The following is a 16159-nucleotide window of genomic DNA, read 5'->3' as shown; positions in this document are numbered from 1 at the left end:
CACTGCATTATCATTCTCCTTGTTTGATCTTGCTCAAACAGTATGTGTACAGAAATAAACGCAGTCAGTTGTCTATACAATGTTTCCTTTGAATTTAATATCCTTTACATAATCTGACTGTATGGCGTTTCTGAATTCTGCAGTGTCCTTATATACTATCAATTATGTATGAGTGAGTTTTTTTTATGTCAGCACAAAGCTAGTTTGGTCTTTCTTTCAGGCTTGTCTCACAGTAGGGGGTCTGAAGGAGTGCCGGTCCCATACGTGCTTTGGAGGAGTCATCAGGGCTTTGAACGTCTGAAGATCTGCAGAAATAGACTCTCCCATCCCTCTCCCATTTTCTTGTCTCTCACTCTCTTTCTCTTTTATTTTCTCCCTTTTTTGCTGTTGTATCTATTCATCTGCCTTTGTATCTCTGCAGCTTTGATTCTTTTTCATAGACATGATGTTTTTTTTCTGTCTATGAGCTTGTGTGAGGCTCAATTGCAGGGGTTAGACTGGAGGTGTTGTAAAGTGAAAACCTACGCATACAAAGTGTGTAGGTGCTTGATTAATTTGCTTGTTCTCTCTAACTGCGGATAGATAGACCGGAGCAAATTGTGCTTTTATGTATTTTTTCATATTCTTTGTAAAGCTGACTACATGTTTGTTTAACAGTAAATAGCTGCTCTGTTTGGCTGAACCATCTCATCCAATGCCAAACATTTCTGTAAATGCTGTGGTCAGAAAGAGCAGGTTAAGAATGACGCAGCGTCTGCACATGAAGGAATGTTCCAGAGTTTGATATGTAAATCAAACTAAAGCTGAAAATAAAACATTGTAGTATGCTTCCAGCTGTATTTGACAGTCATGCAGTGATTAAGACTCGCCTGGGTGCATGAAAGAAAAAAAAGAACAAAAAAAAAAACCTTTTTTACATTATTATACATCTGAGTTATGTACATACTGCAAAAAAATTAGGTTTTACTTTGAAACATTTTCACTCAGAAATTGCTGTTAAATTTAGCAAATGACTGCAAAGAAATGGCATTGAATTAAATAGTATTTTCTAGTAAAACGTGCTGTGATGTGTATATTTTTTACAATTATAATATTTACAGTGTATGTAAATTAATGAAAATAATAGTTAATTTTTATCATTTTTTATCATTAATTTTATAAAAAAATAAAAATAAATAAATGAAAAGCTAATTTTTCGTCTGAACTATTCCTTTAATTCATCTCAACCTGTACAGACAGCATCTGTGATGCAGAAAAGCATTTGATCTTGTTCCTCAGTGTGTATAAGTGAATGTGAAACACATTTACCCTGATGCCTCATTGATGTCCATTTTAAAGCACAAATGTGAAGCTCGTGTTTTTGCAATTTTATTTGTTTATGTGTGTAAAGCGTTATTGTGACAGCAGGACTATTTATACACACTGAGAGACCAGATGCACATGGAAAGAGTATTTTGACAGGCCTTAAATAAATATCTCTAAAAGTCACCGCAATGTCTCTCTCTATATATATATATATATATATATATATATATAGTGAATGTTTTTGAGGACGCTCAACCTCCCTTTGCCTCCCTTGTTATTTTAGCATTAGTTTTTATAGCGTTACAGTATTTATTTATATTTTGAAATAGCTTTTTATTTTTATGTTTTGCATTTTAATTTTAGTTTAATTTTGAAACCTCTTTATGTGCTTTTGTCATTTTTTAGTAATTGTAGCACTTTAGCTTAATTTTAACTTTTAAGTTAGTTGCCAAAGCAACATTTTTTTTCATTTTTCATATAAGCTTTTCAAGTTTAGTTTTTTCATCTAATATTAATATTTTTAGCTTTATTTCAATTCATGAAAATGATTTTTAATAGTTTTAGTTAACAATAACAACACTGGCCTCCTCTGATACATTCCCCGCACATTTCTGCTCTGTCTTTTACTTTATTGACATATTTACAGCTGTCATGTTCCTATTTCTCATATTTCTGTTACTAGTAATCCTGTTGTTGAAAATAGCTTTCAAAAGTTTTGTTTTCAGGCGATGGTAAACAAATCCTTGACAGAAAAAAGACCAGAGTGCCAAACGAAAGCACACACACGTTGACATAATGGGATGACAATGTCAGTCAGATTGTCAGAGAAAAGCAGCACCTATGACACCCTCAGCACTGAGTGAGTGAGAGAGAGAGAGAGACAGACAGAGAATGAGAGAAGTTAAAAGGAATGAGGTCAGCCTGGGGTACGTCACGGTAACCTGAGAGAAGTACCTGCCCCTCACACTATCCATTACTGCTGCATTTGTCCCAGCTGAGCACAGCAGGAGAAACGCAGGAAGCACAAAGCTATCTCTCCATCAGTTCCTCACAATGACCCAAAGACGGCCCTGAATGAACCTGTCACGGATTGAGTTTTACTACTTTGAGTGTGACCAGGAGCTTTGAGTGACTTTTTAGGCAGTTGTAAATGAGTGTGTGTGTGTGTGTGTGTGTGTGTAGAAGAGATATCCACTTCCCTTCCTCCTGTTGTACCTCTCCAGTAGTTTCGCACAAAGGGAACGTCTTGAATGGTGATTGTAGGTTGAGTGACAGGCTTTGTGATTGTTAATGACATGATTGCGCTTGTCATGATTTATTTGTGACTATATCTACAGCTGAGGTATCAATGTTCAACTGCCCTGGCAAAATTCTCAGCATTTTATGAGTAGCACTGCATGTCTGCTGAGTCCATTAACAAATGATTCATTATTAATCAAAACAGCGATTGTTTGAAAATGAACTAGATTTGTTTATTTTGTGGTAAAGTAGCATGATAGAGCAAATCTTATGATATATGGTATGCGGTGGATGTGAAATAATGAGCAATGCAAAAATGGCCCAATTAAGTTTTCATTTTTATCATAGATTTATGCTTTAATATAAATCATAATCTTAAATCTACACTACTTTTCATTAGTTCAGGGTTGGTAAGATTTAATTAATGCTTTTGAAAGAAGTCTCTTACATTCACCAAGGTTTCATTTATTTGTTCAAATATACAGTAAACCAGTAATATTGTGAAATTTAATTACAATTTAAAAGAACTGTTTGTTATTTTAAGGTTTTTTAAAATTGTAATTTATTCTTATCATGGCAAAGGTTGGCAAACTTTTGAATGGTAGTGAAAGTGTAAATATTCATCTGTGATATGAAATGTTAAAGGAGATTTATGTTTAAATCTCAAAAATGAATCTAAATATAAATCCTGAACTTGACATTTAGAGAAAATGCAAACTGTCAAATTGCACATGGTGTGTAGTCTGTATATTAATTCATTAAAAACAGATTAGATTGAAGTTTACTTCATAATGGCTTTCATATTTTAGCATATTTCTGTGAAAGTGTTTTTATATTGTACGTTTTTTTTTTCTTCTAATATGATAATGGCATCTGTTATTAAAACTTTAATGGCCCTTTAAATGCCTTTTTTTGCTGTGTGTTTTTTTTTTTTTTTTACGTATAATAATAAATATATCATTGTAGTGAAAAGCCATTAAGAATTTTCTATTTGGGGCATTTAAATTTGGCAAAATTTAGCTTTTTTTTTTTTTTTTTGCTAAATCTGACAAAATATTTTTTTGTAGTACCTTTTCTTTTACATTCAGCACCTCATACTATGATTTCTAAAAACACATACTTCCAGAGCTGTAAGGCACATTATTAAATAATATTACAGTGTATGATCCAAAGCCGTCTTCCATTAATATTATACCGAGACATCCGTCCTCCTGTATGAGTCACTGGTTTTCTGTGCTTGTTTCATGTATAAATATTGCTTTTTCCCTGGCTGAATAAGCTAGTCCTGTCTCATTATGTTAAATGGTGGAATGAATAGACTGTAATATTGCTGTGGAAACAGGGAACATCCCTCAGCACCAAGACTGTGTGAAGTCATTTCTCATCATTACAAACGCAGCCACTCGCTGCACGGCTGCTTGCACTTTGTGGGATATATATATGTGTATTTGTGAAGCGGATTCTCATTGGGTGGCTCCAGCCATCTGGCATTAGCTGAGATTAACTCATTGCTGCTTCTCTATTGATTGGTGAAATAACTGAGCTGCTGTAGTAATGATGTCATCACCTGTCTCTCAGTGCTGACCTTGAATGAAGCAAGCAACTGAGCATGCTCACTGTGCTGCTCTGTGTGTGTGTGTGTGCGTGCGTGCATGCGTGCACGCGTGTGTGTGTGCACTGGATTCCGTAGGTTGAAAGAAGGAAAGCTTTCAACCTGCTGTCCTCTAATGCACACACACCCACACACACACACACACACCTGCTGCTGAATTCCTTTGAGGCACTCCATCTTGTTTCCTCTCTGTCCGGTGAGAAAAGAGAGATGGTGTCTGCCATTACATTTCCATCTGTAGAAGAAAAGCACCATGATTACTTTGTTTGCAAAGCATATGGTGCACCTTATGACAGCGGTATGAGGCATTCATGCATCATGTCTGAATGTAAATGGCTTGATTTGACATAAAAATGCCTTTGTATTATCTAATAGGTCTGTTCAGTTCATTTCAGAATGAAAACACAGGTTTATAGAAATAGTTTATCCTCTGTCTTCATTTACTCTCCTTCATGTTGTTTTAAACCCATTTGACTTTCTTTCTTTAGTGGAACACAGAGAAATTTTAAAAACAGTACTGGTCACTTTTATTTCATGCAACTATACACTACTCTTCAAAAGTCTGGGGTCAGTAAGTTTTTTTTTTCCTTCAAAAAAACAAAACAACAACAACAACAACAAAAAAACTTTATCCAGCAGTGATGCATTCAATTGACCATAATGACAGTAAAGAAGAAAAGACATTAAAGGACTTTTGTATTCATCAAAGAATCCTGGGGGGAAAAAATTGTAATCACCAAATCAGCATTGTAGAGTGATTTCTGAGGAGCATGTGGCACTGAAAATTCAGCTTTGCCATCACAATTTCATAATAAATTAATAAGTAAAAAAATTAAAGTCTATTAAAGTAGTAAAACTTATCTATTAAAAGTAAAACATTTTTGAATTGCAATTACTGTATATTTCAAAATATTAAAAAAGTAAAAAAAAAAAAAACGGTATTTTTAATCAAATAAATGCAGCCTTGGTGAGCATAAAAGACTTCCTTCAAAAACAGTAAAATAACTTTATTGTTACTGTTAAAAGTAACTTTTGAACAGTAGTGTACATGAATGAATGAGAACTTAAGCTCTTAAGCTTCAAAAAGATGCAAAACTTCATAAAATTAATCAGAAATGTAGTCCATTCATTTTATAAGCGAATAAGGAGTTAAATTTCAGTCTGTTGAAATATTTGGATTACTTGCATCAGTTTTTTAAGTCATACAAACAATCTTTCCAATCTGCTAATACTGTGAGTCATCTGTTGTGACTGTTGTGTCAAAAATGTATTAAAACTCAAGTTTTTACTTGGTTTATTTTACATGGGCAGTATTTCACCAAAGTGTGAAATATGACATTTTCTCAATACACCCACTATTGGTAGCTGTGGAAAAAGTTAATTCTGTTCCCTGCTCACACAGATGTGGCTCAGTCAGGTCCGTCAGTTTATAGGAAGGTAAGGAGGGATTTTAAAGCCCTCTGCAAAGGGGCCGTTCACCCCTAAACTTTCCTGGATCCTCTTGATGTGTCATCCCCCATTATCCTCTCTGTTCCTCACTCTCCCTCTCTTCCTATGTTCTGTCTCTTTCCCTGCTAACTGAGCTCCGCTACAAGGATGGTATTGGCTTACTGCTTGTCCTATATCTGCTCATGGGAACCTTACACGCCGCACTGTGCTGTGTAACACACACATACACTACTCTACTCTAAAATGGACTTTGTGGAGCAGACTTGCCCGAGAATACAAACTTGTTTTAGGAACCATAAAAAGGTACAGGGAACAGGGATCTTGTTTGTGTGTACTTTGCCTGCCTGAGTATGTTGCATTGCTGGCAATATTAGATATCTAAGATATGTCTGAATTAATCATTCTCTTCAGTCTGATTTGAAATTTCCCACATGACGATAAGGGGATACGATCAGGGCTTTAGAGACTGAGGGCGATGCAGCATTAGAATAAGAGCTGAACTTTTATATGATGAATGTGATACCAAGACAGTTTCATTTTGAACTTCTTTAAACTGTAGGTATAAATAACTACGTTTTCTGAAGAGCAAAATTCACAGACACAGTGCTAGGGGGTTGTAGGTGTTTTTAAGGTGTTCTGATTTGTTAATGCATTGTAATGTGGTTGTTAGGTTGTTCTGGATGGCTGCCAGGGTAATGCTGTGCAGTTGCTGAGGTGCTCTGATAGGTTTATTAATTTGGTTCATAGGTTGTTTTGTGTGGTTACTTGGATGTGGCTAAATGGTTGCTATCATATACCGGTAGACACGATTAACCGGTAGAAATTTGTCAACCGGTAGAGATTTTGAACTATCGTATCTATCGCGGTTACACGCTCACGTGACGTTGCTGTGCTGCGTGGTCACGAAAACGTATCTTTTTTATGCGTTTTTTTAGCATTGCAGTTTAAAAACAAGTGATTTTAAGCCATTGAAGTGCAGTCAGCAGTGAAAGAGAACTCATTTCGCTATATGCAAGTGCTGTCAGAGAGGCGTGTGCATGTGAAGATGGTGCTCATAAAGCGCTGGAATATTGAGTTATTTTTGCAGCTTTATAGGCCTTGAACAGTTAAATACACACACTTGTATGTGCCAAAATGCCCTTCTTTGCAAGTATCCTTGTAAACAGAGTAATTTAGGTCTTAAGTGAAAGCAAACAGCTGAGAAAGAAAACATGTAACAGTGTATTGGATCTGGGCAGCTCTTAAAGTGAATGACTGTCATTCATGTTAATCGAACAACAAAAGAGAGAAAATCTCTCACCGCTCTTGACTAAATCACTTTTGTAACTTTAATAAGAAGAAATATATATTTCATTTACACATTTACACATACATTTGATTACTTTCTTTAATGTATGTAGCATTTCTTATTTATTTGTTTATTTATTCTTATTAATTTCTATGGTATCAAAAATTTTGATGTCATAAAGACTTTATTTAAAGCAAAAATAACTATATTGTGATATATATCGTTACCGTGAAATAAAATTACTCATATCGTGAAGATTTTGGTCATATCGTCCAATCTTAACCTTCAACAGTCTGATCACTTATCTTCAACAGATTCTGACAATGATCTGGTGAGTAATAACAGAGACGATATAGCAACTTAATTTCATTTCTGCTGGTGGCAAAAAATGTGGAATTGAAAAAATTAGTTTCCGCTAAGTGTCACTTCCTATATCTATATCTGTTTTTTTTTGTTTTAGGTTTGGATATAAATGTTAAGAGACCCAGATGTACTTTGAGACTCTCAATAGAGTATGAAACGTTGGCCTGAGGTGCTAAGATATTTCACAGAGATTTTAAATGACTTCTGTGGGAAAATTATAAGAAAATTCTCATTCCAGTATGTCTGTCCATCTGTCAGGCAGTATGTCACCTCTGAAACACACTGTACAAAGTAAGAAGTATGTAATTTCTTAGAAGTATGGTACAATCCACAATGGTATTGTAGAAATTACTTGTGTTCAACCAAACCAAACAAGTCAATGTTTGGCTGCAGTTGCAACAGTAGTAGATGTTGTATGTACATCATCTTGTTCTTAAAAGCATTTTTCTCATTCTACACATACATGTCACCTTAAACACTGACCTCCTGGCAGTCTTGTTTACCCAACACCAACTCCTAGAGCTAGAACTGATAGTAACTTTGAGGGAAGTGACATTCAGGGAAATGTTTAAATGATGCTAGCAGTGTGAGCTGTGTCTCATGAAAAGACTGAGCTTGCAGAATTACCCCATTGCTGTTTATGACTTGTGGCTACAGTCACAACCATGTGACACATGAAAGGGGAAAAAGGCATTAAAGTGACCGTAATAGCGTTTGAAGGTGTCCTTTTCGCATACTAAAACAGCTGAATAGATCTGATATAACCATGCAGCCACAGGATTTTGTTTTAACCTCTGATTTCTAGAAATTCAAAATAGATGCATCATTGGAATTAGTATCATGCTTGGTTACCTATTGATGAACAGCACCTGGTGTAATAATTTTCTCACTGTAGTAATGCAGATCTCCTCATGACTCTGGGTTAGATTGATCATTCACGCTGTGCTCTTAGCAGCGCTCTCAAGCTCATCTGAGTTGTGGAAAAGAGGCATTTTGAGGTAGGATATTCAAGCTGTAAAATCTGCAGTACAGTATGTTTAATTTGAGTGCATTGGTATTGACAAATAACCAGTATCTGGATCCTCTTTAAATCAGCTGGTTTTAGTAAGTACTACTACAACAGGCTAATTCCACTGCAACAATCACAGTTATGTGCAAAACATGACCAGATTCCAGCCAAAAGTTGTCTGTCCAACCTAAAAGTGAAAATTTGTGATGCCACACAGTGTCAGCCAGTCAGAAAATATGTGATGTTAATTATACAGTTTTGTTCAGTGGGAGTTCATGGAAGAGATGTGTCCTTAGTCGTTTCTTAAAGATGTTTATTTACATTTGTTTTATTGATTTTATTGGTTAATATTATTTTGCCACCATTTGTATTGTGCAACAAACATTTCTAACAATAATATGCAACATTGTTGTCACATGGTCTCATTATGTACTGTGCATGTAAATTCATTACGTAGCATCCAGTTTTCATCTCATGAGTAATATCTATTAATAATATTATTAGTAATATTCAAACAAGTTATGAGTCATGATGTTTAAAATCACACCTAATATTACTTCTGGATTGTTCGACATACTGGAAATGGAAGATCAAGTGAAATGAATTTCATTATAGTATTGCATGCAGTGAACTGTTATATATACTACACATTCTGGGAAATTAAGTAGGTTATCTGAATAATTTCATACATACAAAAATTTTATTTCAGAAGTTTTCTGACTTTTGTCTAATTGACTGTTTTTTTATTACAATGTAAAAAAAATGCAGTGGCAGCCTCTTTTGTTGTTTAATCTATTGACAACTATCTGTTAAATCTATTGCTTTTGATCTATTTAATCTATTGATTCAATGCTCTGCCTTTTCTATTGAATTATATGATGTAAAAATTATAGGGTTAAACATGATTTCCTTATGATATATTAGGAGTGACCTACTAACCTAAACTGCTGCATAACGTTTGAAGTTATTATAGCAACCTGCTGTGAGTCAGTCATTTTATTCAATACTTCTCTTAGTATTTAGGGACAGCATTGTAAAAGCAAACTGTTGTTGTAGCATGCATGTTACCACGCTGCTGTAGGCTGTTAATGTGTGAAAATATGAATTTAACAACAACAATCGCCATCTTTATCCTAATTTGAAAGGCTTTGATAATGTATCTGGGAAAATAAAAGACGTTACAAAAGAGTCCCGAAAATACACTGAAAATATGTGCACATTTGTGCTAATTTAAATTGTGTGGGGGGGCACATTTTATTAATAGTGCCTGTTGCACACCAATGGCAAACTGTGCACAGTGAATTATACATTACAGTGCATTGCTGCATACTATATACTAAACATAGTATGTTTGAGTAGTTTAGTTGATTTATAAAGCATATTTATAAACAACAGATGTTGAAAGTGCTGTACAGAAAATATACAACAAGATTAAAACAAAATAAAAAACTAGACAGTATACAAAACACAACGAAACGGACAAATTATAAAATGTCTCTTAGGAAGTATTAAAACACAAAGAATAGAAATAGGTCTTCCAAGGGGATTTGAACACAGAAGTAGAAGGAGCAGATAAAATATCTTCTATTACAGAGAAAGGCTTTTCCAGAGCCTAGGGGCAGCCACCGAGAAACCTGATCACCTTTAGCTTTAAAACAAGAACGAGGAGCTAATAGAAGAAATTGACTAGATGATCGAAGGGGTCTTGAAGCAGTATTTGGAGTGAGAAGATCACAAATGTACTGAGGTGCAAGCCCATGCAAAGCTTTAAAAACAAAAAGCATAATTTTAAAAACAATACGGAACTTAACCGGTAACCAGTGAAGAGAGGTGAGCACAGGTGTAACTTGCACACTTTTTAAATAAAAATGCTCACATTTTTAGTGTTGGTTAGTAATCTGGCTGCCATGTTTTGAACCGTCTGCAAGCAATCAAATAAGAAATAAGTTGTGTCTCTGAATAATATGACCTAGCGGAAGCATATATAATGCAAAAAGAAGAGGACCCAAAACGGAACCCTGCGGAACACCATATCAGATTTGAGTATTATTATAGTGTGGTATTCTGAACATGCCAAACATTTTTCTTTTTAAATTAACACACACTGATGAATCATCTACAGTAAGACCACATATGATGCATGTATTTCAGAGCTTCTCAAGGACATAGGAATCTGGAAGACAGTGCAAAGTGGCGTGTTTTGATACCAGAGGATGGTCTATTTGTCTACATATAATGTTGAGTTGACTGTCTATAGCACTTATGTCTTGGTTTTCTCCACTGTTGCGTTTAGGTTTCTCACTCATTCTCTCCCTCGTTCACATGTTCACACATCCCACTATCTGTCCTCGGTCTCAGACTCCTGTAGCACTAATGGCTGTTGTCACAAGTTTTACTGCACCCACCCGCTGTGACCATCTGTCTGGTCTCTCTCTCTCTCTCTTGCTCTATCTCTCTCATCAATGGTGCTTTATCAGCACGTCTGCCAAAATACAATGTTGCCAAAGCAGTACTGAGTAGGGGTTGAACGACTTCTGATTTTTTAAAGTCGACTTTTATAATGTGGAAGTCCTTCAAAGATTTCTTATCCTGTTGCGCCCTCTATAGGACCAGCGACTAGTCGACGTCAAGCTTAAAGCGTCATGGCAGAGCATTGAAGTCGACCAGTCGATTAGTCGGTGCAACCTCTAGTACTGAGGATAATTAATCTGCAGAACTGGACAATATGCAGAAGTGTATACTTGGTAATCACTGCAAAGAAAGCACGAAATGACATTGACATATAACCATGACCTCTCCTCTTGCTCATTACCATCACAACTTAAGCCATAAAACCTGCTTCTTTGGTGCAACTAGGAGATGAGTGACAATGGACATCTTGTGGTGTAGAGAAAGTGTAGAGAAAGACTGTAAATTTGAAAACGCATATATCTGATATATATATATAATTTTTTTTCTATTTTTTTTATTTATGATTAATTTTAGATTTCTTCTTTTTGTCATCATTGTTATTATTGTTGTTATTTTGTGCCATTAAAGTGTAGAGAGATTTAATTTTGAAATGCATTTATCTGATAAAATATATTGTAAATGATGTATTAAATACATTATATATATAAACAGATATATTAATCTGCAGTTTATTTATAATTTAATATATTTTATTTAAAGTAATTTAATATATTTAAATAATTTTAAATTGAAATTAACAAATTTTACATTAATTTAGAGAAATTTTTAATTTTGAAATGCATATATATTATAAAATATATTTTATAAATAATTTTTATAAACAATATAATAATAATAATAATAATAATAATAATAATTATGTGGCGAAAAAGTGTAGCGATCATTTTGATTTTGAAATCTATATATCTGATCAAATTTACTATAAATTATCTATTAATACAGTATATATGAACAAATGTATAAATCTATAATTTTTTTTAAATTCTTTTGTTTTTAATTTTGATTTTTTTTTAACTAATTTTACTTTTTTATAGAAAGTCTTAATTTTGAAATGCATGTATTTTATAAAATCTAACTGTGTTATGTATTAATAAATTATATTTAAATAAATATATAATTTTTTTTAAATATTTTTATTTATTTTTAAAATTTTACTTTTACATTATTAATTTTACATTTAGTAGTAGTAGTAGTATGTGGCAAAAAAGTGGAGACAAAGATTTTTAAAATGGATATTATCTGCTAAAAGTAATTTCGTTCAGCATTCAGGTTTAAACGGTCATGTACAGTAGATGATCTCAGTCCATCTTTAAAAAAAACAAACATCTCAAGACCCCTACTTTCTTTTCCATTCGTTAGATCATAATCCAGCACTTTCTGGATGTTTGTGATTGCTACAAAAGGCTAAGGTGAACCTGAAATCAGCCTTTTTATACAGGGCTTCCAGTTCTGAAAGATTAGTTGACTAGTCAACTTTTAAAATTATTTTTGCACATCCCTAGTTGCAACACAAATGCGCTTTCACGTAAAACACCTCCAGGAAAAATAAACAGAGGGCATGTCATTTGGAAATAGATTGCTGCTATCTAATCCTCTGAAGGCAACAGTTTATTTCTCACGTAATGCCCCAGAGATAAATTATACATGGCTTCCTTGCTGCAATCTGCAATCTGTGCTGCGGAGTCCTACTCCTGAATAGTGATCTAAGATCTGCACTTCTGGGAGTTGAGGGATGTGATGTCATTCCCGCTTTATGCCTCATGGAATACCGCAGGTGGTTACTGAAAGAAACCAAATAAAGTCTAGCAGCAGCTACGGTGCGTCCTGCGCGCTCGCGAGCTCAACGCTGATCTGAGAGCTGCTCTAATAAGGACCATGTTGTCTTGTTACTCGGTTTCCATAGCGGTCCGTTCTGTGTTGTGAGCGTCTGAAGGGAGTGGAGCTGCAAGATGACAGAGTTGCAGTAGTATGACTACTAGAGTAAATGCACCTGAGTGCATCTGTATGTGGATCATGTTCGCTCAACGCTTAGTTCACAGGCTCGGGACAGGACGGAAATTCAAGGGTAGGAAGGTGTCCTGTTTGTGACTGTACAGGCTGATGGCTCTGGATTATTGAGTAATATATGTGTGTTTGTGTGTGTGTGTGTCCACAGGCTGTGCTGGAGGCCTGCGCTGAAACTACGAGTTGCGTTGGGATTGTAACGACTTCAATGGGCCGCAACACTCACTAAAACACTGGAGGCGACTGAATGAGGTACTACAGCAGGACTTGCACACACACACACGCACACACACACACAAACACACACACACACACACACACACACACACATATATACACACACAGATACACGTATGCCTTTTGATAGCAGTGACCTTTAATTCTACGTTTTACTACTCGTGTCGAGGCATTATCTGGAGCGCAATTGTAAAACTAACTCTTGCTTAAGCTGTGTCCCACTCACCCGTCAAATCAGGCCCTGATTGGTGGAGCAATAATACAGGTCTGCCTGGCAACAGGGCTGTTTACCAAACAACACAGCTGGGGCTGAAAGCCGCGCTTTCACGTAAAACACCTCCAGGAAAAAGCTAGCTAGCGCAAGCCGCTTGGGACAACACTGCTTTAATGATTCATGCTTGAAGCACGGTCGGTCGCAGGCGTACTGTAACATGCAGGTTTACTGTAGCATGCTCACACACTGTCGTGTGCACGTGCAGCAGGTTCGTAGATAGTGGTTAAGCGTCTCATTAGCAAGTAACAGGGGCGCAACTGCACATTTGCCGAGGGGCATGCAAGATCAGTGTCGGCGCCCTCTGTATTCCAGTAGCCTCTAACACTAACTCATGCAGAAAACTTTCTGCAAGTCAATGACCAAAAGCCCATTACTAGCTTGTGCATGGAAGGATACAAACTCATCAGGAGTGAAAAAAGTGACAAAGGTTTGAACCCCCTTCCCCCTTTTTTAATTCCATAGGGAAAAAAGTGAAAAGAAAAGAAAAGAAAAGTGTGTCACATAACATCCCCTTTAACTCCTGATGGCAGACCCCCAGACAGTAGAACACATTTATTTATTTATTTTTATTTTCAAACACATGTACTATTGCTCACTTTTTAGTTAGGTAATTTGAATATATATATATATATATATATATATACATATATCATTTGCCTCAAAATTATTAATACTTTTGCACATTTTTATATAGTAAAAGCTGGCAGCAGAGCATTTATTGTTTCCTTTACCATTTCCACTCTGTAATATAGTTATTTTCACATGTTTTGCTAATTGATTTGTATTTAGACATTATAAAATCACTATTATAACATTTAAAAATCTATTTTTTGTCAAAGTTCAGCATTGTTTTGTATTGAAGTATGAAGTAGCAAGAGTTTTCAACAAATTGAATCTACTTGAATTACACAGATGGCCTATTTTTAATTTACAAGGCAATTTTCAGTGAAAAGTGGCTAGTTTGTATCCAATGTTAGTTTCTCTCAAATGTAAATCAAATGCGCATTCACAAACATGTTTCCCCTAAAACACAACTGAATATTAATTTGTACTTAATTGTAATTGAAATAGTTGTGAATTACATCAAGTGATACTGAGTGAATGACTATTTTTGTTTTATTTTTGTATTACCTAGGCTCCAGGTATTTTAATAAAAGGACTCACTATCAGTGGCGGCTCATGGGTTTTAAAATAGAGGAGGCACACTAATTGTATTGGTCTGGGAACCCTGCCGATTATTATTATTATTATTATTATTATTTAATTTTTTTATTTTCTTAACAGAATATTTCAGTAGGCTGCATGCATTTGAGAGACGTTCTTAAATGTAAATGCACATACATGCATGTTGTTTTAATCGCCATTTTGGTAATTTCGTGACTTAACTGAACTGAAAATGCTCGCAGTTTCTAGTGCGGTTTATTTATGAAGTGAGCGTGCCTCATATTCGCCTACAGTTGAAGAGCGTGCGCCGTGAGCACAGTAAAACAGCTAACAGGACAGGAAAGTTTGTTTTACTGACATATAACAATAGGCTATCTCATCAGACCGCAGTTCCCTGTTGTTCTACTGAAGCTCATTTGGCACATGTACCGCGCTGAGGGCAAGCTGAAGTGCGCGTCTGAAAAGTCTCCCGTTTGTTGTTGTCGCAAAGAGATACGGCCGTTCCGCGTCTTAATACGTTTTTAATAAATACATTTTTTTGAACTAATTAAAATGCTAAAAATCGTTAAATAAAAATGTTGCATTAATTATTTTTAATAACTAAGCTTTTGATTATTTATAACGTTTTATTAAAGAAGATTTTCACAAAATGATTTTCACAAAAAATAAGTGCATTACATTAAAGGCACAATATATAATTTTTCGCCGCTAGAGGGCACGTATTCAAAATAAACAAAGAGAAAAAGACATAGTTTGATGATGGCGTGACTGAGTGTGGAATCATGGGAGTTGTCATCTTCATCCCCACACGGCTCATGGGTTTTAAAATAGAGGATGCACACTAATTGTATTGGTCTGGGAACCCTGCCGATTATTATTATTATTATTATTATTATTTAATTTTTTTATTTTCTTAACCACTTTAAATGGCTTTTTTTGTTGCTTTTAGTCAGAAAACGTAAAGAAAACGACACACTGTCACTAGTTAAAATTGCTTATTTCTCTGGATTTAAACATTCTTCGAAACATTTGGGATAATGTACACAAGTCAGCAAAATATATAACACTGTTCTAGTGGTTTTTGGATATTTTAATAAAAAAATTTACATATTGTGCCTTTAAGTGCATTTATGTGCATGAAATTCTTTTTTGTTGTTGCTGTTGTTTTTCTGTTGTTTTTGTGGTGGGGTTTTTTTTCTGATTTGTGAATGAATTCCTAAAGTGCCCCCTGCTGGTGTAATATAAATTGTGGTGCAAAGATTTATGCTCACAGGATTTGAAGTATCATTTTGAAATAGTAGTGCTGTTGTTTATATGTATCTCTCTATAGATAGATAGATAGATAGATAGATTTTTAGAAGTTTGTAATTATTGAAAGAGGAAAGAAAAATGTAAACATGAAATCCATATATCTGATAAAAGTATACCAGAAATGATATATGAACACATTTATTTATAAATAAATATAGAATTTAAATAATTTTAATACTTTTTATTTGTAATTAATTTTACATATATTATTATTTTTATTATTTTATGTTGAAAAAGTGGAGAGAAAAATTTAAATATGAAATGCATATATCTGCTAAAAGTATACCAGAAATTATATTAATTTATTATTTATAAATACTTATAGAATTTAAATTATTTTAAATATTTGTATTTTTAATTAATTTTTACATGTATTAGTATTTTTATTATTTTGTTTTGAAAAAGTGGAGAGAAAGACTGACTGTAAATTTA

The 16159-nt window shown here is 34.5% G+C and overlaps 1 protein-coding gene across 3 annotated transcripts in view; it reads left to right on the top strand.

Annotated features, from left to right (window-relative positions):
• The window catches only part of LOC107702111 (ataxin-1-like), a 112151-nt gene that overhangs the window by 61967 nt on the left and 34025 nt on the right, over positions 1–16159 (top strand). For all 3 annotated transcript variants that reach the window (XM_016504335.1, XM_016504334.1, XM_016504333.1), the window contains exon 3: positions 12893–12993. The gene's annotated coding sequence lies outside the window, so the exon portion shown is untranslated. The remainder of the gene's footprint in view (positions 1–12892; positions 12994–16159) is intronic.

This window comes from Sinocyclocheilus anshuiensis, unplaced genomic scaffold, assembly GCF_001515605.1.
Source record: "Sinocyclocheilus anshuiensis isolate Anshui unplaced genomic scaffold, SAMN03320099.WGS_v1.1 scaffold54, whole genome shotgun sequence".
Taxonomy (NCBI): domain Eukaryota; kingdom Metazoa; phylum Chordata; class Actinopteri; order Cypriniformes; family Cyprinidae; genus Sinocyclocheilus; species Sinocyclocheilus anshuiensis.
Note: the sequence above shows the minus strand (reverse complement) of the source record. Positions and strands in the feature narration are given on the sequence as shown.